The sequence below is a fragment of the Coregonus lavaretus genome, assembly GCF_964263955.1.
Source record: "Coregonus lavaretus genome assembly, chromosome: 16".
Classification (NCBI taxonomy): Eukaryota; Metazoa; Chordata; class Actinopteri; order Salmoniformes; family Salmonidae; genus Coregonus; species Coregonus lavaretus.
In genome coordinates, this window is record NC_140003.1 from 13,874,249 (window position 1) to 13,896,033 (window position 21,785).

General features: G+C 42.8%; 1 pseudogene across 1 annotated transcript; it reads right to left on the reverse strand.

The window, feature by feature from the left end:
• Positions 1–5,435: 5,435 nt before the first annotated feature.
• On the reverse strand, positions 5,436–19,871 carry LOC311143402 (interferon-induced helicase C domain-containing protein 1-like; annotated as a pseudogene). Its single transcript has 13 exons — positions 19,847–19,871; positions 18,825–19,029; positions 15,617–15,821; positions 14,411–14,470; positions 12,445–12,611; positions 11,808–11,908; positions 11,475–11,608; positions 11,119–11,336; positions 8,822–9,078; positions 6,758–6,907; positions 6,320–6,469; positions 5,776–5,925; positions 5,436–5,555 (listed from the first exon to the last, which is right to left on the reverse strand). The product of its transcript is annotated as an interferon-induced helicase C domain-containing protein 1-like (transcript).
• Between the last annotated feature and the right edge of the window lie 1,914 nt (positions 19,872–21,785).

A 21,785-nucleotide genomic window follows, 5' to 3' on the forward strand; every position in this document is an offset into this window, starting at 1 on the left:
TTTACTTGAATTAGTGACAGATGCATTTTACTTGAATCAACGACTGCATATATTGGTTTGTAGATTATCAAACAATACGCTAGTACTTTCCACAAAAGTGGATATCTTCAACAAATCCTTGGAAATCGTATACTACTACATTCACAAAGGCAATAGCAATCACTTGGTGGCGCCACATGGTTATCACCATATTGTATAGTAGGCCTACTTGAATTTGAAATGTTCACATCGGTGGTTCAATAACCCCCATCCTATCTCATCTTTGGATTGAACGATTCAAGAAATGTAAATCATTCTAGAATAGACCAATTACTGCTCACATTGGAAGTTTCAGTGAAGTGAAACAAGAACACTCAAATCAGAGTTTTGTTGGTTATTTATGACTGACTAAATTGAACTTGGTGAAGTTGTACAATCATCCATTTGAAGGGTCATTCGTCAGCAAATGAGCATCATAAGACACTGTCTACTCAGTGAACACCATAGTGTGCAAATTGTTTACAGAGTGAAAGGAAACCATATCTCATTGAATTAAATGTTGAAATCATACATGAATGATAAAATAAAGAAACTTACTATTCAGATATATAGCCATGGGGACAGTTATTAAAGTGATGACGACAGCCGCCCCCACAACCGCCCAAAGCACCTTGCCGCAGCCCTGTTAAAGGTGAGAGACGAGAGTGACAAAATGTTGCAAAAAGTTCTGTGTGAATGATAAAGTAGCCTATTTTAGTCTTGGAGGAGGACTCACTGGCATTCTATCTATATCTCTTCGGTTTTCATATTGCCTTATTAATATGATTACATATTAAGAAGTCTTCTCATTTAATTAATTTCAAAACAATTAACTTTGCATTTTTATGTATTTCTAATGTGCATTAGTTTTACTGACCATAGTAGCACCGATGATGTATCGACATTCACCGGTGAGTGGACATGCAGCTCTCAACCTGAGGAATCCGTTTCGCTGACGTGGTGTGACAGTCGACTTCTTCGCACTCTCTCTGGATGTCAAATAATTAACATACCGCAGAAAAAAAGTCTGGACTCTCGATTAAACCGTAACTTAAGCAGCAAAAAAGAAAGAATGTTACTCCGTCCGTTTTGAATTTAGCTTCCCTTGTACTCCAGGATGCAACCGTAAGGAAGAGTTGGAAATTCTCACTAGTCACAGAGATGCCGCCTCGAAGTCAGCAGCCCACATAACTTTACGATGGCGCCGAATTTGTGAAGATTTAGGAAGTGGCTTTTCCATTCAGCGCATTATCAGTGAACATGGTTAACCTTTGCAATTATATAGAATACATTTTCAATTTGTGGATTTCTATGCATTTTGTGAATAAATAAACATTAATCTGTATATCTGTAAAGTACAAATATTTGTACAGCATCTACACACCATGCAGAAATAATTGAAAGCAAACACACATCAAAGCAGATTCTGCCCCAGTTTATTGTCTCCTCATACACTTTACACATGGCAGGAATTTGTATTTTGGAAATATTCAGAAAGTTATGCATTCAGGATAAGAATTCAACAAAACAATGAAAACAGTAACCAAGGCGCAAAGTTACAAGCATGCAATTTATAATTTTCTTTGATTACTCCCTGAACTATCAAATCACAGTAGCCAGGGTAACACATACCCCTGACATTGACAAAGTGATATTCCAGCAGTAGAGGAAAATCACCAAAAAACACCACCTGTCTACTGTATGTCAGATCTAACGTGAGCATGTGTGCCAACAGGTGCACTGTAGTGAGAAAGTACCACAGGGACCGGGGAAACACGAGGATCCCAAGGGAGAGGAAGTGTGAAGAAGTTCATTATCATCTTTACTTTGATCCATTCCGGTTAGAGAGTTCGGCCAGTAACCGAAAGGTCGCTGGTTCGAATACCCGAGCCGACAACGTGAAAAATCTGTCGATGTGCCCTTGAGCAAGGCACTTAAGCCTAATTTGCTCCAGGGGTGACTTACTACTATGGCTGACCCTGTAAAACAATACATTTGACTGCACCTACAGTTGAAGTCGGAAGTTTACATACACTTAGGTTGGAGTCATTAAAACTCGTTTAAAAATCGTTTTAGCCTCCTGTAGCTCAGTTGGTAGAGCATGGCGCTTGCAACGCCAGGGTTGTGGGTTTGATTCCCATGGGGGGCCAGTATGAAAAATGTATGCACTCACTAACTGTAAGTCGCTCTGGATAAGAGCGTCTGCTAAATGACTAAAATGTTTTTCAACCACTCCACACATTTCTTGTTAACAAACTATAGTTTTGGCAAGTCGGTTAGGACATCTACTTTGTGCATGTAACGTTTCCAACAATTGTTTACAGACAGATTATTTCACTTATAATTCACTGTATCATAAATCCAGTGAGTCAGAAGTTTGGAAAATTCCAGAAAATGATGTCATGGCTTTAGAAGCTTCTGATAGGCTAATTGACATAATTTGAGTCAATTGGAGGTGTACCTGTGGACGTATTTCAAGGCATACCTTCAAACTCAGTGCCTCTTTGCTTGACATCATGGGAAAATCAAAAGAAATCAGCCAAGACATCAGAAAAAAATGGTAGACCTTCACAAGTCTGGTTCATCCTTGGGAGCAATTTCCAAACGCCTGAAGGTACCACGTTCATCTGTACAAACAATAGTACGCAAGTATAAACACCATGGGACCACGCAGCCGTCATACCGCTCAGGAAAGAGATGCGTTCTGTCTCCTAGAGATGAAAGTACTTTGGTGCGAAAAGTGCAAATCAATCCCAGAACAACAGCAAAGGACCTTGTGAAGATGCTGGAGGAAACGGGTACAAAAGTATCTATATCCACAGTAAAACGAGTCCAATATTGACATAACCTGAAAGGCCGCTCAGCAAGGAAGAAGCCACTGCCCCAAAACCGCCATAAAAAAGCCAGTCTACGGTTTGCAACTGCACATGGGGACAAAGATCGTAGTTCTTGGAGAAATGACCTCTGGTCTGATGAAACAAAAATAGAAATGTTTGGCCATAATGACCATCGTTGTGTTTGGAGGAAAAAGGGGGACGCTTGCAAGCCGAAGAACACCATCCCAAACGTGAAGCATGGGGGTGGCAGCATCATGCTGTGGGGGTGCTTTGCTGCAGGAGGGACTGGTGCACTTCACAAAATAGATGGCATCATGAGGAAGGAAAATTATGTGGATATATTGAAGCAACATCTCAAGACATCAGTCAGGAAGTTAAAGCTTGGTCGCAAATGGGTCTTCCAAATGGACAATGACCCCAAGCATACTTCCAAAGTTGTGGCAAAATGGCTTAAGGACAAAAAAGTCAAGGTATTGGAGTGGCCATGACCTCAATCCTATAGAAAATGTGTGGGCAGAACTGAAAAAGCGTGTGCGAGCAAGGAGGCCTACAAAGCTGACTCAGTTACACCAGCTCTGTCAGGAGGAATGGGCCAAAATTCACCCAACTTATTGTGGGAAGCTTGTGGAAGGCTACCCGAAACGTTTGACCCAAGTTAAACAATTTAAAGGCAATGCTATCAAATACTAATTGAGTGTATGTAAACTTCTGACCCACTGGGAATGTGATGAAATAAATAAAAGCTTAAATAAATCATTCTCTCTACTGCTATTCTGACATTTCACATTCTTAAAATAACGTGATGATCCTAACTGACCTAAGACAGGGAATTTCTACTAGGATTAAATGTCAGGAATTGTGAAAAACTTAGTTTAAATGTATTTGGCTAAGGTGTATGTAACCTTCTGACTTCAACTGTATCTTGGGTATGTGACAATAATTGTGTAATTGTTTTGTTACTGATGGAAGCAAATACAGTGTCTGACACAATAACAGCTCATCTAGGAACACAGATCAAGCACAAAAGATGCAAGCACAATTGGAAGAAACAGAGAACATAGAGCAATTAAATGTTTGCACATCATATTCAACTAGTCATCTTCCTCTCTCAGCTCTCTTCCTGCTAAACCAGTTTTTCCAAGTCAGTGAGTCAGCATGGAAATATCTAGGGCACATAGTTATAAGTAATGGAAACTTTTCTCTATGATCCTTTAAAAAAAATACATTATTCATTTGATTCAACATTTACTGATTGTATTATTCAACTTATTGACACTGACTATGATTAATTTCATTACAATTGGCAACTTGTAAAAAAAAAAAGACACTTGAAACTCCCAATATCATTGCATCATTAACGGACTTCACAATAAAAAATATATTTCGACCACAGATCGAGCATGTTCAGCATAGTCAAAGGCAGGTAACTGGATACCCAGCTCACTCCACTTGTTGATCCTCTTTTCATCATACGTCACCAGGAAGTACCTAAATTCCACGGTAGAGCATCATTGAAGCCCATCTCCGCAGGAAGAGATCAATGTGAGTGGACAACTGGCATTAGCTTTGTAACATGCACTTACAGTAGATATAGATTTAAATGTTTGAATATCTATTCAGGGATTTATTCAAGTTGATCCTGCTCTGAGGTTGCCCCATTGGGCAGGTAAAACAACCAAACAGAAAGAATTCCTGTAGCCTAAAACGGATCATTTTGGTTCCTCCCAATTGTCCCAAGACAGACAATTTATGGCATTTACGGCAGTCGGACAAGTTGAGCCTCCTCTGAGAATTTTCTTACTGATAACAACCAAAATACAAAGAATTCTGATCTTTCTGATTTCTCCCCTATATGTAGGTGAAAGGCAGGAAATATACACTGAGTGTACAAAACATTAGGAACACCTCTTTCCATTACATAGACTGATCAGGTGAATCCAGGTGAAAGATATGATCCCTTATTGATGTCACTTGTTAAATCCACTTCAATCAGTGTAAATGAAGGGGAGGAGACAGGTTAAAGAAAGATTTTTAAGCATTGAAACAATTGAGACATGGATTGTGTATGTATGGCATTCAGAGGGTGAATGTGCAAGACAAAATATTTAAGAGCCTTTGAACGGGGTATGGTAGTAGGTGCCAGGTACAGCGGCTTGAGTGTGTCAAGAACTGCAACGCTGCTGGGTTTTTCATGCTCAACAGTTTCCCGTGTGTATCAAGAATGGTCCACCACCCAAAGGACATCCAGCCAACTTGACACAACTGTGGGAAGCATTGGAGTCAACATGGGCCAGCATCCCTGTGGAATGCTCGACACCTTGTAGAGTCCATGCCCCGACAAATTGAGGCTGTCTGGGGGCAAAAGGGGGTGCAACTCAATATTAGGGATGTGTTCCTAATGTTTTGTACAGTCAGTCTATGGCTTTCCTGCATGTAAAAAGCTAATTTACATTTTCAGGCAAGTGATCATAATCTTCAGGCAACCAAAACATACTCCTGACTTGCTAGATGAGCAAGTGCCTTTCAGACTTTAACGTAAAATGTTGTCTATTATAGGTCAACACCAACATCTTTCTCTCATTACAGAATTAGGACAGGGCATAGGCCTACCTGTCCACAGTCTTTGCATGCTATGAAACCGTCTCGTAGTCCGGTAGCCTCTCAGTAAGTGAGGTGTTTTCTCTTTGAATGAAAAGTTCCCTGCAAAAGAGAAATCAGACATTGTTTCAATAATAACGTAATCTCTTGCTGAGGGGCTAGATTCTGAATCTAGGTATTTTAAATTAAAATATATATTTTAGTTTTCTAATGCTATAACATATGTGTGTATGTCAAAAAGTATTTACCAACAACTGTGTACTGTATATTGCACAGGTTGGGTTACTTTGAGAAGAGAACAGCTGTTTGCTGCAGAACATACTTAAATTGGGGGTTCATGTTGACTGGTTTATTGCAGCTTCTACAGCTGAGCTTCACTTTGGACCGGGTTTTCTTTTTCACGCCTTTCTGCTTTTTCTTGGTTGTTCGCACTCATGACATTCATGATCGCCTGAATCTGGAATTCCTTAATCTAGCAACAAACAATTAAAACACACATTTTTTATTTAACCTTTATTTAACTAGGCAAGTCAGTTAAGACCAAATTCTTATTTACAATGACGGTCTACCCCGGCCGACGCTGGGCCAATTGTACGCCGCCCCATGGGACTCCCAATCACGGCCGGGTTGTGATACAGCCTGAAATCAAACCAAGGACTGTAGTGACGCCTCTAGCACTGAGATGCAGTGCCTTAGACCGCTGCGCCACTCGGGATCCCAATTAGCGTATACATTTTTTACATTACGGATGTTGACTCAACTAGGTTTGAGAAGTCAATCAAATCTTTAAATGATTTTACTCAATTGCAGGAAAACAATTAATGTAATATCAAGCTGGCAGTTACGATTTGAGAGTGGAGGCTTACCCTTTTTTCATTTTCTGCTTGATCTAATTTCTTGACTTTATCGGTGGCTTTGCTCATCATCTCCTCACGGTACTCTCGTTCAGAGACCCCAGAATCCTCCCCCGCCACTAAAGTGTAATTACTGTTCTCGGCTCTGCCTCTGCCTCGGGCCTAGAAGACATAAAAACAGTAAACATGCTCTCAGTAAACCATGGCAATGGGAGCTTGAAGTGATGCTAACAGTATGATAATGCCGATTGAGTTATACAGTGAATACATTGTCTGTTAACCATTATACAGTGAATACTATTTAGTCGGAAATATCATGTGGTGCATACCAAAGAGTTAGCAGACGATAGAGAATCTTAGTTCATAGTTCTTAGTTAATAATGACACCATGGATATTGACTAATAATAACATGTTTTTGGCAAAGCCAGTTAACCTTTAAAATCGCTGACCGGAATCATAGTGATCTCATTGGTCACAAGCTCATATCGTATCACAAAGTTACATGCTGCCATGTCCAGACCCTCTTCAGCCACTGTTGTTGCAATCAGCAAGTTGACCTCCGCGTTCCGAAACTTGTTCAAAACGTCCCTTTGTTCTGCCTGATAAACACAAATGTGGGCAAAATAATATACTGTAGATTCAATTATTGAATACAATGTACCTAAGCACAACTTTACAGAGCACAGGATGTACAGTGGGAAGAACAAGTATTTGATACACTGACGATTTTGCAGGTTTTCCTACTTACAAAGCATGTAGAGGTCTGTAATTTTTATCATAGGTACACTTCAAATGTGAGAGACGGAATCTAAAACAAAAATCCAGAAAATCACATTGTATGATTTTTAAGTAATTAATTTGCATTTTATTGCATGACATAAGTATTTGATCACCTACCAACCAGTAAGAATTCCGGCTCTCACAGACCTGTTCGTTTTTATTTAAGAAGCCCTCATGTTCTCCACTCATTACCTGTATTAACTGCACCTGTTTGAACTCGTTACCTGTATAAAAGACACCTGTCCACACACTCAATCAAACAGACTCCAACCTCTCCACAATGGCCAAGACCAGAGAGCTGTGTAAGGACATCAGGGATAAAATTGTAGACCTGCACAAGGCTGGGATGGGCTACAGGACAATAGGCAAGCAGCTTGGTGAGAAGGCAACAACTGTTGGCGCAATTATTATAAAATGGAAGAAGTTCAAGATGACGGTCAATCATCCTCGGTCTGGGGCTCCATGCAAGATCTCACCTCGTGGGGCATCAATGATCATGAGGAAGGTGAGGGATCAGCCCAGAATTACACGGCAGGACCTGGTCAATGACCTGAAGAGAGCTGGGACCACAGTCTCAAAGAAAACACACTACGCCGTCATGGATTAAAATCCTGCAGCGCACGCAAGGTCCCCCTGCTCAAGCCAGCGCATGTCCAGGCCCGTCTGAAGTTTGCCAATGACCATCTGGATGATCCAGAGGAGGAATGGGAGAAGGTAATGTGGTCTGATGAGACAAAAATAGAGCTTTTTGGTCTAAACTCCACTCGCCGTGTTTGGAGGAAGAAGAAGGATGAGTACAACCCCAAGAAGACCATCCCAGCCGTGAAGCATGGAGGTGGAAACATCATTCTTTGGGGATGCTTTTCTGCAAAGGGGACAGGACGACAGCATCGTATTGAGGGGAGGATGGATGGGGCCATGTATCGCGAGATCTTGGCCAACAACCTCCTTCCCTCAGTAAGAGCATTGAAGGTGGGTCGTGACTGGGTCTTCCAGCATGACAACGACCCGAAACACACAGCCAGGGCAACTAAGGAGTGGCTCCGTAAGAAGCATCTCAAGGTCCTGGAGTGGCCTAGCCAGTCTCCAGACCTGAACCCAATAGAACATCTTTGGAGGGAGCTGAAAGTCCGTATTGCCCAGAGACAGCCCTGAAACCTGAAGGATCTGGAGAAGGTCTGTATGGAGGAGTGGGCCAAAATCCCTGCTGCAGTGTGTGCAAACTTGGTCAAGACCTACAGGAAACGTATGATCTCTGTAATTGCAAACAAAGGTTTCTGTACCAAATATTAAGTTCTGCTTTTCTGATGTATCAAATACTTATGTCATGCAATAAAATGAAAATGAATTACTTAAAAATCATACAATGTGATTTTCTGGATTTTTGTTTTAGATTCCGTCTCTCACAGTTGAAGTGTACCTATGATAAAAATTACAGACCTCTACATGCTTTGTAAGTAGGAAAACCTGCAAAAATTGGCAGTGTATCAAATACTTGTTCTCCCCACTGTATGACATCATGCATTAGTCAAACAAAGATTAACCACTTCAAATCATATAACATTTTATTGGTCACATATAATAAACTTTGATGTAATACTACAATCATCAACTTAAGTACATTTTCACACAGTCAATGTTTTCAAAGTAGTTTTGATCATATGATCTATTTAAGTAAAAAAGCAGACTTGGCTGGCAGCCATTCTTTGTAAAATGGGAAACAGTGCACTCACAGCGGTCATTGGTTTCACTACACTCTGGTCTCCTCCTCCAATCACATGGCAAGCTTTTACTCAGACTCCCTCAAACTTTGAGTTCTCCTGAACCAATTCAGCTAATGCAATGGTACTGCAATGGGTCATGGTGAAAATGATACCTCTCACCTTCTCTCTAAATGTAAACTCTTGCAGGATTTTGGTTCTCAACTTAGAGAGGCTATTATATTCATACTGGGGAAGCTTAGCCAACTCCTGCAGTTTCACTTTGCTATCTGCAAGAAAGTATATTTAGAAGAAAGCCATGCAAAATAGTTAAACTCCCAGATATCTATGTAGGGCTACATTACGGACAAAGAACACTAGATATACAGTATGTGTCACGCCCTGGCTCTGGGGACACTGTTATGTTGAGCCAGGGTGTGTAATTCTATGTATTCTATTGCTATGTTGGGAGTTCTAGTTTGTATTTCTATGTTGGCCTGAGTGACTCCCAATCAGAGGCAACGAGTGTCAGCTGGTTGTCTCTGATTGGGAGCCATATTTAAACTGTCTGTCTTTCCCTTTGTGTTTGTGGTTTCTTGTTCTTATTTGGTTTGTGTTCAACTGTAGACATCACGTTATCGTCTGTTGTTTTGATCGTGTGATCATTCGCTAAATAAATATGTTCACCTTCAACGCTGCGCATTGGTCCTCCTCCTTAGACGATCGTGACAGAAGAAACCACCAAAACTGGACCAAGCAGCGTGAAGAGGAGAGAGGAAGGACTTGGGATCAATGGAGTAGGGGTCTCGACTGGGCTAAGCCAAGTGAAGAGCAGAGAGGTTGGAATTGGGAGCAGTGGAGTGAGAGTTGGGCGAGAACCATGGAGGCCTGGTCCACGGGGGAGAGACAAGCCCAGAAAATTTTTAGGGGGGGCTCACGACGGGGCAGCAGGAGGCCGCGATGGAACGGTCCAGCGGGTTGGCAGAGGAGGCCGCCAGGTTAAGGGGGCCACTGGTCACTAAGGGGAAGGAAAGTGTGGAGGCACGGCGAGAGGTACTGGGGTGTGTTGCCAGTCCGGTCCGGCCCGTTCCTGATCCCCGCGTAGGGCCAGGGGTGTGTGTCCCCAGTGCGGTCCGGTCTGTTCCTCGCATCGAGCCTGTGGTGCGCGTCGCCAGCCCGGTCCGGCCTGTTCCTGCTCCCCGCATCGAGCCTGTGGTACGCTTCGCCAGCCCGGTCTGGTCCGTTCCTGCTCCCCGCACCAAGTCAGTAGTGCGCTTCGTCAGCCCTGTCCGGCCCGCTCCTGCTCCCCGCACCAGGTCAGTGGTGCGCTTCGTCAGCCCGGCACGGCCCGTTCCTGCTCCCCGCACCAAGTCAGTGGTGCGCTTCGTCAGCCCGGTCCGGCCCGCTCCTGCTCCCCGCACCAAGTCAGTGGTGCGTTTCGTCAGCCCAGCTCGGCCCGTTCCTGCTCCACGCACCAAGTCAGTGGTGCGCTTCGTCGGCCCGGCTCGGCCCGTTCCTGCTCCCCGCACCAAGTCTACGGTGCGTGTCGCCAGCTCGGCCCGGCCTGTTCCTGCTCCCCGCACCAAGTCAGTGGTGCGTTTCGTCAGCCCTGTCCGGCCCGTTCCTGCTCCCCACACCAAGCCAGTGGTGTGCGTCGTCAGTCCAGCACGGCCCGTGCCTGTTCCCCACACCAAGCCAGTGGTGTGCGTCGTCGGTCCGGCACGGCCCGTGCCTGTTCCACTGGTGCCTGGTCCGGCACCGGTCAGATGCGTTACGCCGGAGCTAGAGCAATCCGCTCCATCAGTGTGCAGTCCAGCTCCGGCCAGCGGGGCCAGACCGGACCAGGGGTACTTTGGGGGGTTGGAGAGGGAGTGGGGATCAGGCCCGGAGCCGGATCCGCCGCCAAGGCGGAGTGCCCACCCGGTCCCACCCCTGTGGTATTTAGTTGGCGCGGTCGGAGTCCGCGCCTTTAGGGGGGGGTACTGTCACGCCCTGGCTCTGGGGACACTGTTATGTTGAGCCAGGGTGTGTAATTCTATGTATTCTATTGCTATGTTGGGAGTTCTAGTTTGTATTTCTATGTTGGCCTGAGTGACTCCCAATCAGAGGCAACGAGTGTCAGCTGGTTGTCTCTGATTGGGAGCCATATTTAAACTGTCTGTCTTTCCCTTTGTGTTTGTGGTTTCTTGTTCTTATTTGGTTTGTGTTCAACCGTAGACATCACGTTATCGTCTGTTGTTTTGATCGTGTGATCATTCGCTAAATAAATATGTTCACCTTCAACGCTGCGCATTGGTCCTCCTCCTTAGACGATCGTGACAGAATGCTACCTTTAAAGAGTGTGAAGAGGAATCTCTCTGTGTCGGTCTTAATGATGGCCACCTCGCTCTCAGGGGTCACTTTCTTCTTCAGCTCCTCCTAAAAGTATTTGTCCAGGAAGCTGAAGGCATCACACATGCGGATGGTTTTGCCTAGGTACAGGGCCTCATTGTACTGCCGTAGATGCTCAGCACAAACTTTCACCTTCTGATTCTCCTGTTTTGCAGCAGTAGGAAAACATAGATAATTGTTTAGGAATGTACATTTGGGGTATAACAGGGTGTCATGACACTTGGTATGAAAATGGTTGAAAAATAACTTGATTGTGCCTCTTATCAGTAGCCCTCAAGTACAGTAGAACATGAACGTGTTATCATCATTTTGTTCTTTCTGGACAACCCACTGCTCATAGTTCTGGGTGCCTAGGTCGCAGGTAGGGTTCAGCTCAACATGGGTGTGGATGGCATTCATGATTCCTTTGATAACATTGCCAAAGGGATCCTGACAAGACATAATTATACAGATTTAAGTACATAAATATACAGAAGTCTGCACTGTTACACACTACAAAAACTCAGAGGATTATGTGGATTTTCATGATAGTAATTAGTAATATTAATTAAATACATCTCTTAATTATTTTAAATTATATGAATAATATCTATACATCTCTCTCTCTACTGGAAATAAAAAGAGTAACTATTTTCTCTGGTCAGCAGTGGCAATGTTTTTGTGTGGTTCTTTTTTGTTTTCCTTGAGGTTTACTGTCATAATTTTATATGAGTCCAAGTTTGCACAGATCTACAAAAGACAAAACATGAGTTGAATGAATGAGCAAAAACATCAAAACTAATATGATAAGTTTTCAGATATATCAGAAACCATCTAACTCTGTAATAAAGATTAGCAATGCAATACTTCCAAAGTAGTGTTCCGTTAAATCAACCACATAGGTTAGTGATAAAATAAAACAACAATAACAACTTTTTCGTCACCACTTCAGTGTGACCTGTAAAGAGTTAAAATAAAAAGCTGTTTCCAACATTTTCCTGTGTGGTGAAAGTATGAGAGGCATGGTAAGAGTTATGGCTGCCTGGAGTGCGGGGGCCATGTGGAACATTGGAAACAGCTTGGCTGAGCAGAGGTTTGCACTGAGCAGTGTACTAACTGAATGAGGGAGGGACTGAGGGAGGGTGGGGAAGTACTTGACCGGGAGGGAGGAAATTGTTCAATAAACAGAGGGAGGGAAAGAATGAGAATAATGAGTGTGTATGTGTCTAGAGAGAGAGAAAGAGGGAGAAAAAAATAGTTGTAGCCTAGTAGAGCATGTTATTTACTTGTAGAATGTGCTCCTTGGCTTTCTCCATTTTCTTGGCTCCCCCAACGCCGGGTGAGACGGTCAAGCCCAGGATCTGTGGGATGGCCACTGTATCCTTCTGCTCTTTCTTTAATGTGGCGTTCTTGTGCTTCTGCTTCAGGTAACGGATCGTAATGTAGTTGTACACTCTTAGAAAAAAAGGTGCTAAGTAGAACCATATAGGGTTCTTTGGTTTGTTCCCATTGGGGAACCCTTTTTAGTGCTAGGTAGAACCCTTTGCAGAGGGTTCTCCCTAGAACCCTTTATGTAGGATTCTTCATAGAAACCCCTGTATATGGTTCTAACTAGAACAGTCTATGAAGGGTTATACCTAGGACCCTCTATGAAGGGTTCTACCAATAACAACTTTATCATCTTAAGATTATTCCTAGAACTCTCTATGAAGGGTTCCACCAGCCTTATTAGCCTTTAAAATGAAATTATATATGACAATACATTACATACACTACCTTCAGAAAGTATTTTCAAATTTTTGTGAGACAAGGTGGGATTAAAATGGATTTAATTGTCATTTATTCGTCAACGATCTACACAAAATACTCTGTAATGTCAAAGTGGAAGACAAATTGTAAAATATGTAAGAACTTTATGAAAAATAAAACACTTATATATCTTGATTCCATAAGTATTCAACCCCCTGAGTTAATACATGTTAGAATTACCTTTGGCAGCGATTACAGCTATTCAATGTCTGCTTTTTATTATTTTTACCCATCTACCAATAGGTGCCTTTCTTTGCAAGGCATTGGAAAACCTTCCAGATAATTGTATTGTATGTATGGGGTACAAAGATGAAGTAGTCAAAATCATGTTAAACACACCGGGCCGGCAGGTAGCTTAGTGGGTAAGAGCGTTGTGCCAGTAACCGAAAGGTCGCTGGTTCTAATCCCCAAGCTGACTAGGTGAAAAATCTGTCGATGTGCCCTTAAGCAAGGCACTTAACCCTAATTGCTCCTGTAAGTCGCTCTGGATAAGAGCGTCTGCTAAATGACGTAAATGTAATTGCACACAGAGTGAGTGCATGCAACTTATAATGTGACTTGTTAAGCACATTTTTACTACTGAATTTATTTAGGCTTGAATACTTATTGACTTAAGACATTTCAGTTTTTTAAAATTCATTTGTAAAAATTTCTTAAAACATAATTTCTGTTTGACATTATGGGGTATTGTGTGTAGGCCAGTGACCAAAATTCTGAATTTAATCATTTTAAAATTCAGCCTGTAACACAACAACATTTGGAAAAAGTCAAGGGGTGTAATTACTTCCTGAAGGCACTGAATATCATAAGACCTTTCTTTGATGACCTAGTTTTACCCTAACACAGTGGTGTTAGGAAACTCCTGGTTTACAGGCCACATCAGGCCTGCAAGTCACATTATGTTGGCTTGCAAAGTGATGTTTAATTCTTATTGGAATCGAGCCAGAGTTAGGATGTCCAACAAGTAGAATATTTTATCACCCGCAACCTGCATTCAGAATGACTGTAAGGGTAGGGAAGATTGAATACTGAGACTACCTCAATCATCTAAACTGGAACAACCATCTCAGTAATGGGTGCAATAAGTCCAACTACTAACAGAGTGGATTAGTTTAGAAACATATATATGCTATTTATCTTTGTGTAGCATAAAATGAATCAATCAAAACACAGATATTAAAACAAACAATTCTCAAAATCATCCTGCAATAGAGCATGCTGGGAAATATAATATATGGTTCTATGTAGAATCCTTCTTGCCTTCCAAAGAAATGAAAGAAACCTTTTTTCCAACAACAGTTCTTAGGATGTTAAAGGTTCTAGTAAAACACTTTGCCTTACAAATAACCATTGTCTTCCAAAAAAGGGGTTCTTCAGATCAAAATGGTTGTTGGTAGAACCCTATCCCTCTGCAAAGAACCCTCTTGAAACCCTTTTTTCTACAGGTGTAGACTCCTCCCTTCTGTGTGTGATGGCACTCATCGATCTCAATCAGTGACAAATCTACACAACAGAAATACGGTGCAAAACACAAGTCAACAATCAAGTCAACAAAAAGACAATGAAACGTATTGGTTTAACATAAGAACATGTATCATATAATGGATATACTGTAGGTCACAGCTGGTGTACATTTAAAATCATAAACATGCCTGCTATTACTCATACAACAGTCTAAAACCGCCTGACCCTCATAGACTGTAGAAAAGCATCTGCTGAGGCCAGCTTGGTCTGCTGATCACCTTTTTCTCCTCTAAAGTCTGATTTTCCCATTACATTGTACCGTGGGTCTGGTTACATTGCTGTAGGGTTCCTGGGAACAAGAGTTTGCTCTAGCTTTAACACCGGTATTCAACATCTCCTTTGTTTTCTCTCCCATAATGCTAGTGTTGTAAATATAGAAGTGGCTTATTGACACCCACAAATTACAGTCTTCCTCCCTGCCTCTGTGTCTGAGGTACTCCCACTAACCACCACTTTTCTAGGAAGTCTACGATGCAGTTTAAACCACACTGCATGACTGCTGTGGTGCTAGAGGCCATTTCTCAGAAAGGGGTTTAAATGTGCATTTCACAGCAATGAGAGATGTGTGATGAGGTAAGAACCTTCACAAATATAACTTTAAACAGGAGTGCTACAAATCACCTCCCCAGAGGGGCATAGGAGTCTGGAGTGGAACATTCAGTCTGATGCAATGACAGAGGCTCTCTTGTGAATTTGATAAGGCACACACTGATGGCTTGAACAGACGTGTGGCCTGGAAAGCAGCAGAAAAAATCGAACCCTCTCAGGTGTTTCAACAAACAGCATATGTTACACTGAGGGATGTTACACCTTGGACTGGCGAGTGCCAGCAAGAGCAAGCAGGAGAGCTGGAAGCAACTGACTGACAAGAACCTGTCAGATTAATTCTCAGAGGAAACGCACTCCAGTTTACTTTCCATTCCAATTCCAAACCCCGGTAACTTCCACAGCTGTGAGCAGCAAACTGACTTTGGACTAAGGCAACGCATTGGCTGAGATAAAACACACAGTCGAAGATTTGCATGAACATGCATAGCTACCTGTAGATTTGTCATTAACATTACTACTATCATCACTTACATTGTACTAATCAAGAAACTCCAATGCATGGAAACTATGTCAAACCTGAAAGTTGAATCCCGTCATCATCTCCGCTGTGAGGCCTTTCCAAGTAGTTCTCCAGAATCTGGGCCGTACAGATGATGACATCATTTTTCTGGACAATCTCTATGAAGGAGATTTTGAGCTGGGAGTTGCCACTCTCCACATTGTATTTGTGTTTCAGGAACTTCCAGAACTCAGTGAAGTAGTCCTGCGCCACCAGGGGCACCTGAAGGAGAACACATTATTAAAAAGACTAAAGATGTGAGGGTCTGCCTCTAAAAACAATGATATACTGGATTTCTCACTGTCATGTTTGAAAATGCCACTATTTATTAACAGAGATCATCAAAATATTGTTTAGACTAGACTGTTAACACAAAAGTGATTCACTTTGTTTGAGGGAGGATTTCAAATTGGCCGTGCAACAAGTAGGTTTATTGGTTTTCAATTTGGGGAGGTACTCGGACGGGAAAACACTACCTTTCCTCACAGAAACAGCACTAGGAAACTACTTTAATGAAGATGCATTTCATATGGTGGGTTTTATTGAATCATATTTCTCAAATATGGTGTATTTTATACTTTTAACATAGAATTTGTGGAGAGTAGAGAGACAAAAATGGTGTCTTGCCCAGTACTGTACTGAGCTAGCAGTTCTTTGTGATCCATATAGCTATACTACAATACACACGCATACAAATCAAATGACATTTTATTTGTCACATGCGCCGAATACAACAGCAGAATACAACCTTACAGTGAAATACTTACTTACAAGCCCTTAACCAACAATGCAGTTTTAAGAAAGAATACCAACAACAACAAAAAAACAATATAAAATAATACAAAATAAAAGTAAAAAATAATTAAAGAGCAGCAGTAAAAATAACAATAGCGAGGCTATATACAGGGGGTACCGATACCGAGTCAATGTGCGGGGGCAGCGGTTAGTCAAGGTAATTTAGGTAATATGTACAGTGATGGAAAAATTTATTTGATCCCCTGCTGATTTTGTACGTTTGCCCACTGACAAAGAAATGATCAGTCTATAATTTTAATGGTAGGTTTATTTGAACAGTGAGAGACAGAATAACAACAACAAAATGCGCATGTCAAAAATGTTATACATTTATTTGCATTTTAATGAGGGAAATAAGTATTTGACCCCTCTGCAAAACATGACTTAGTACTTGGGGGCAAAACCCTTTTTGGCAATCACAGAGGTCAGACGTTTCTTGTAGTTGGCCACCAGGTTTGCACACATCTCAGGAGGGATTTTGTCCCACTCTTCTTTGCAGATCTTCTCCAAGTCATTAAGGTTTCGAGGCTGACGTTTGGCAACTCGAACCTTCAGTTCCCTCCACAAATGTTCTATGGGATTAAGGTCTGGAGACTGGCTAGGCCACTCCAGGACCTTAATGTGCTTCTTCTTGAGCAACTCCTTTGTTGCCTTGGCCGTGTGTTTTGGGTCATTGTCATGCTGGAATACCCATCCACGACCCATTTTCAATGCCCTGGCTGAGGGAAGGAGGTTCTCACCCAAGATTTGACGGTACATGGCCCCGTCCATCGTCCCTTTAATGCGGTGAAGTTGTCCTGTCCCCTTAGCAGAAAAACACCCCCAAAGCATAATGTTTCCACCTCCATGTTTGACGGTGGGGATGGTGTTCTTGGGGTCATAGGCAGCATTCCTCCTCCTCCTCCAAACATGGCGAGTTGAGTTGATGCCAAAGAGCTCCATTTTGGTCTCATCTGACCACAACACTTTCACCCAGTTCTCCTCTGAATCATTCAGATGTTCATTGGCAAACTTCAGACGGGCATGTATATGGGCTTTCTTGAGCAGGGGGACCTTGCGGGCGTTGAAGGATTTCAGTCCTTCACGGCGTAGTGTGTTACCAATTGTTTTCTTGGTGACTATGGTCCCAGCTGCCTTGAGATCATTGACAAGATCCTCCCGTGTAGTTCTGGGCTGATTCCTCACCGTTCTCATGATCATTGCAACTCCATGAGGTGAGATCTTGCATGGAGTCCCAGGCCGAGGGAGATTGACAGTTATTTTGTGTTTCTTCCATTTGCGAATAATCGCACCAACTGTTGTCAACTTCTCACCAAGCTGCTTGGCGATGGTCTTGTAGCCCATTCCAGCCTTGTGTAGATCTACAATCTTGTCCCTGATATCCTTGGAGAGCTCTTTGGTCTTGGCCATGGTGGAGAGTTTGGAATCTGATTGATTGATTGCTTCTGTGGACAGGTGTCTTTTATACAGGTAACAAGCTGAGATTAGAAGCACTCCCTTTAAGAGTGTGCTCCTAATGTCAGCTCGTTACCTGTATAAAAGACACCTGGGAGCCAGAAATCTTTCTGATTGAGAGGGGGTCAAATACTTATTTCCCTAATTAAAATGCAAATCAATTTATAACATTTTTGACATGCGTTTTTCTGTATTTTGTTATTCTGTGTCTCACTGTTCAAATAAACCTACCATTAAAATGATTGACTGATCGTTTCTTTGTCAGTGGGCAAACATACAAAATCATTAGGGGATCAAATACTTTTTTCCCTCACTGTACATGTAGGTAGAGTTATTAAAGTGACTACACATAGATAATAAACAGAGAGTAGCAGCAGCATAAAATATGGGGGGGGGGGGGGGGGGGCAATGCAAATAGTCTGGGTAGCCATTTGATTAGATGTTCAGGAGTCTTATGGCTTGGGGGTAGAAGCTGTTTTGAAGCCTCTTGGACCTAGACTTGGCGCTCCGGTACCGCTTGCCGTGCGGTAGCAGAGAGAACAATCTATGACTAGGGTGGCTGGAGTCTTTGACAATTTTTAGGGCCTTCCTCTGACACCGCCTGGTATAGAGGTCCTGGATTGCAGGAAGCTTGGCCCCAGTGATGTACTGGGCCGTACGCACTACCCTCTGTAGTGCCTTGCGGTCGGAGGCCGAGCAGTTGCCATACCAGGCAGTGATGCAACCAGTCAGGATGCTCTCGATGGTGCCGCTGTAGAACCTTTTGAGGATCTGAGGACCCATGCCAAATCTTTTCAGTCTCCTTAGGGAGAATAGGTTTTGTCATGCCCTCTTCACGACTGCCTTGGTGTGCTTGGACCATATTAGTTTGTTGGTGATGTGGACACCAGGAACTTGAAGGAACTTGAAGCTCTCAACCTGCTCCAGACACAGGTTGTGTGCATAGGACATTTTATGGGAAACTGGAGTTAGTACCTTCTTAACCAGGACAACTAGTTGGTCCTCACTCCTCCTGCTGTCCAGATGTTTTTTTGGTAATATAGACGGCAACTCTGGTTTTACCACTTCCTGTTGGGAGGCATATGATGATGTTTTTTCCCTCCAAGGCGGGCCATGGCCATCTGATAATCTCAAAGAACAATGTCAGCTTTTCTGGGGCCTCCAGCAGCATGGGAGCACTCTAAAGTAGAGCAGAGGCGAGAGGTTCATAACAAAATTGTTGTCCACGTCAGCACCCTACAATTAGGGCCTACGATTACAACATTCCCAGCAAGTCAAGGCTCGGTTTGTCATCGTATGTTGTTTGGTGTTGCGCTGAACTGTGTCCTTCTCAACCCTGCTGTTAAAACAACATCATACTGTATATACATGGAAAACTTTTTACATCTCCCTTCTGTCTCCCTAATGTCTCCCAGACATTGTATGTTAGTGGTCAATGTCTTGCCTGAAGGAACATAATTAAATTGGACTCATGCAACACAAAACTATGGAGATGGAGAGATATGGTCCTAAACTCAATAGGAAATAGATAGTGAACTTTGTGGTCTCCTTTTCTTTTAATAGCAATTCCCCGACTTCAGACTTATTAGAGAGGAAATTCCTCCATTATCCATGGTTAATGCCATGTCAACAAGATTTGAATCCCACACAGACTGGTTTTCTGCCTACTACTTCAATATATGATGAAGTACTTCCAATATCTTATTTTAGCAGAGCAACACACATGCCACTGGTTCATGGAAACACAACATAACCTCATATGTATTGGATCTGCTCACATCAGGCATTCTGCCCAACTTCCAGAGTAGCTAAATAACATTTTATTTTTCTTGTGGTGACTCACGATCTTGATGGCAGAGTAATGTAAGCAAGATTGACAGTAAGTCGAAATCAAGGCAGTACAACACTGTGGTGTCATCAGAGGCTGGTTTGAGTGACAGGAGCCGTCAGCGTCAGTGTGTCAAGCTTCACCTGGCTGTGTCCTCCTGTTAGCTCACCTGCCACATCACATTGACGTCCCATGACTCATCATCACTCCACATCATCATCATGATGTCACAGACCTCTTCTGGTGGATTCATGCCATAAACATCAATTGGATGATATATAAAGTGAACCAATCAGTCATCACTATTATGTGAGGTGAGCAGAGTAAGTGTTGCCTCTAAAAGGGCATACACTTGCTTATAATTGATTTCAAGTGTTAGCGTGTGAAAGATTATGATCTCAAGGCATCATTAACATAAATTCAACCCTCTTTCTGACATGAAAAAGAAAGGAGAGGCTTCCTGGAAAACCCAGTCCTACACCCCTTCAAATTAGCGGATTTGGCTATTTTAGCCACACACGTTGCTGACAGGTGTATAAAATCGAGCACACAGCCATGCAATCTCCATAGACAAACATTGGCAGTAGAATGGCCTTTACTGAAGAGCTCAGTGACTTTCAACGTGGCACCGTCATAGGATTCCACCTTTCCAACAAGTCAGTTCGTCAAATTTCTGCCCTGCTAGACCTGCCCCAGTCAACTGTAAGTGCTGTTATTGTGAAGTGGAAAATGTTTAGGAGCAACAACGGCTCAGTCCGCAAAGTGGTAGGCCACACAAGCTCACAGAATGGGATCGACGAGTGCTGAAGCACGTAGAGCGGAAAAATCGTCTGTCCTCGGTTGTAACACTCACTACCGAGTTCAAAATTGCCTCTGGAAGCAACATCAGCACAAGAACTGTTAGTCGGGAGCTTCCTGAAATGGGTTTCCATGGCCGAGCAGCCGCACACAAGCCTAAGATCACCTTGCGCAATGCCAAGCGTTGGCTGGAGTGGTTTAAAGCTCGCTGCCATTTGACTCTGGAGCAGTGGAAACACGTTCTCTGGAGTGATGAATCACGCTTCATCATCTGACAGTCCAAAGGACAAATTTGGGTTTGGCGGATGCCAGGAGAACGCTAACCTGCCCCAATGCATATTGCCAACTGTAAAGTTTGGTGGAGGAGGAATAATAGTCTGGGGCTGTTTTTCATGGTTCGGGCTAGATCCCTTAGTTCCAGTGAAGAGAAATCTTAATGCTACAGCATACAATGATATTCGAGATGATTCTGTGCTTCCAACTTTGTGGCAACAGTTTGGGAAAGGACCTTTCCTGTTTCAGCATGACAATGCCCCCGTGCACAAAGCGAGGTATATACAGAAATGGTTTGTCGAGATCGGTATGGAAGAACTTGACTGGCCTGCACAGAGCCCTGACCTCAACCCCATCGAACACCTTTGGGATGAATTGGAACGCTGACTGCGAGCCAGGCCTAATCGCCCAACATCAGTGCCCGACCTCACTAATGCTCTTGTGGCTGAATGGAAGCAAGCCCCCACAGAAATGTTCCAACATCTAGTGGAAAGCCTTCCCAGAAGTTTGGAGGCTGTTACAGCAGCAAAGGAGGGAGCGACACCATGATTTTGGAATGAGATGTTCGACGAGCAGGTGTCCATATACTTTTGGCCCTGTAGTGTATCTATGTACACAAAGCGATGACATGTCATTTAACTAAACAAATGTGACGATGAAACGGAAATAAAACACCACTTTCATTTGACCTGATGCTTGCAGAGTTGTGTTGGGAGTTTATTTTACTAAATGCAGTTACGAGGAGGAAGTAAGCATTTTTTGTTTGGTAAAATGCTATTTCACTACTGAATCATAACCATGCAACAACATCCAACTCTTTCTTTAGACCCTTTATGGAGTCTAAATAGCATGTGGTTGCTTTGGCTATGTTCCGTCCTCTTTAACCTCTGTGTGGTTTGTCATGATACACATGGAACATATTCTCTGAGCCAAATAAGACAGGCTCTAGGAATTCTTCCATTCAAACTTCTCTCTCATTCCATTTTCCACTTACCCAAACTATGGATTCTCCTCCAAATGGGAAATCAACTGCAAGT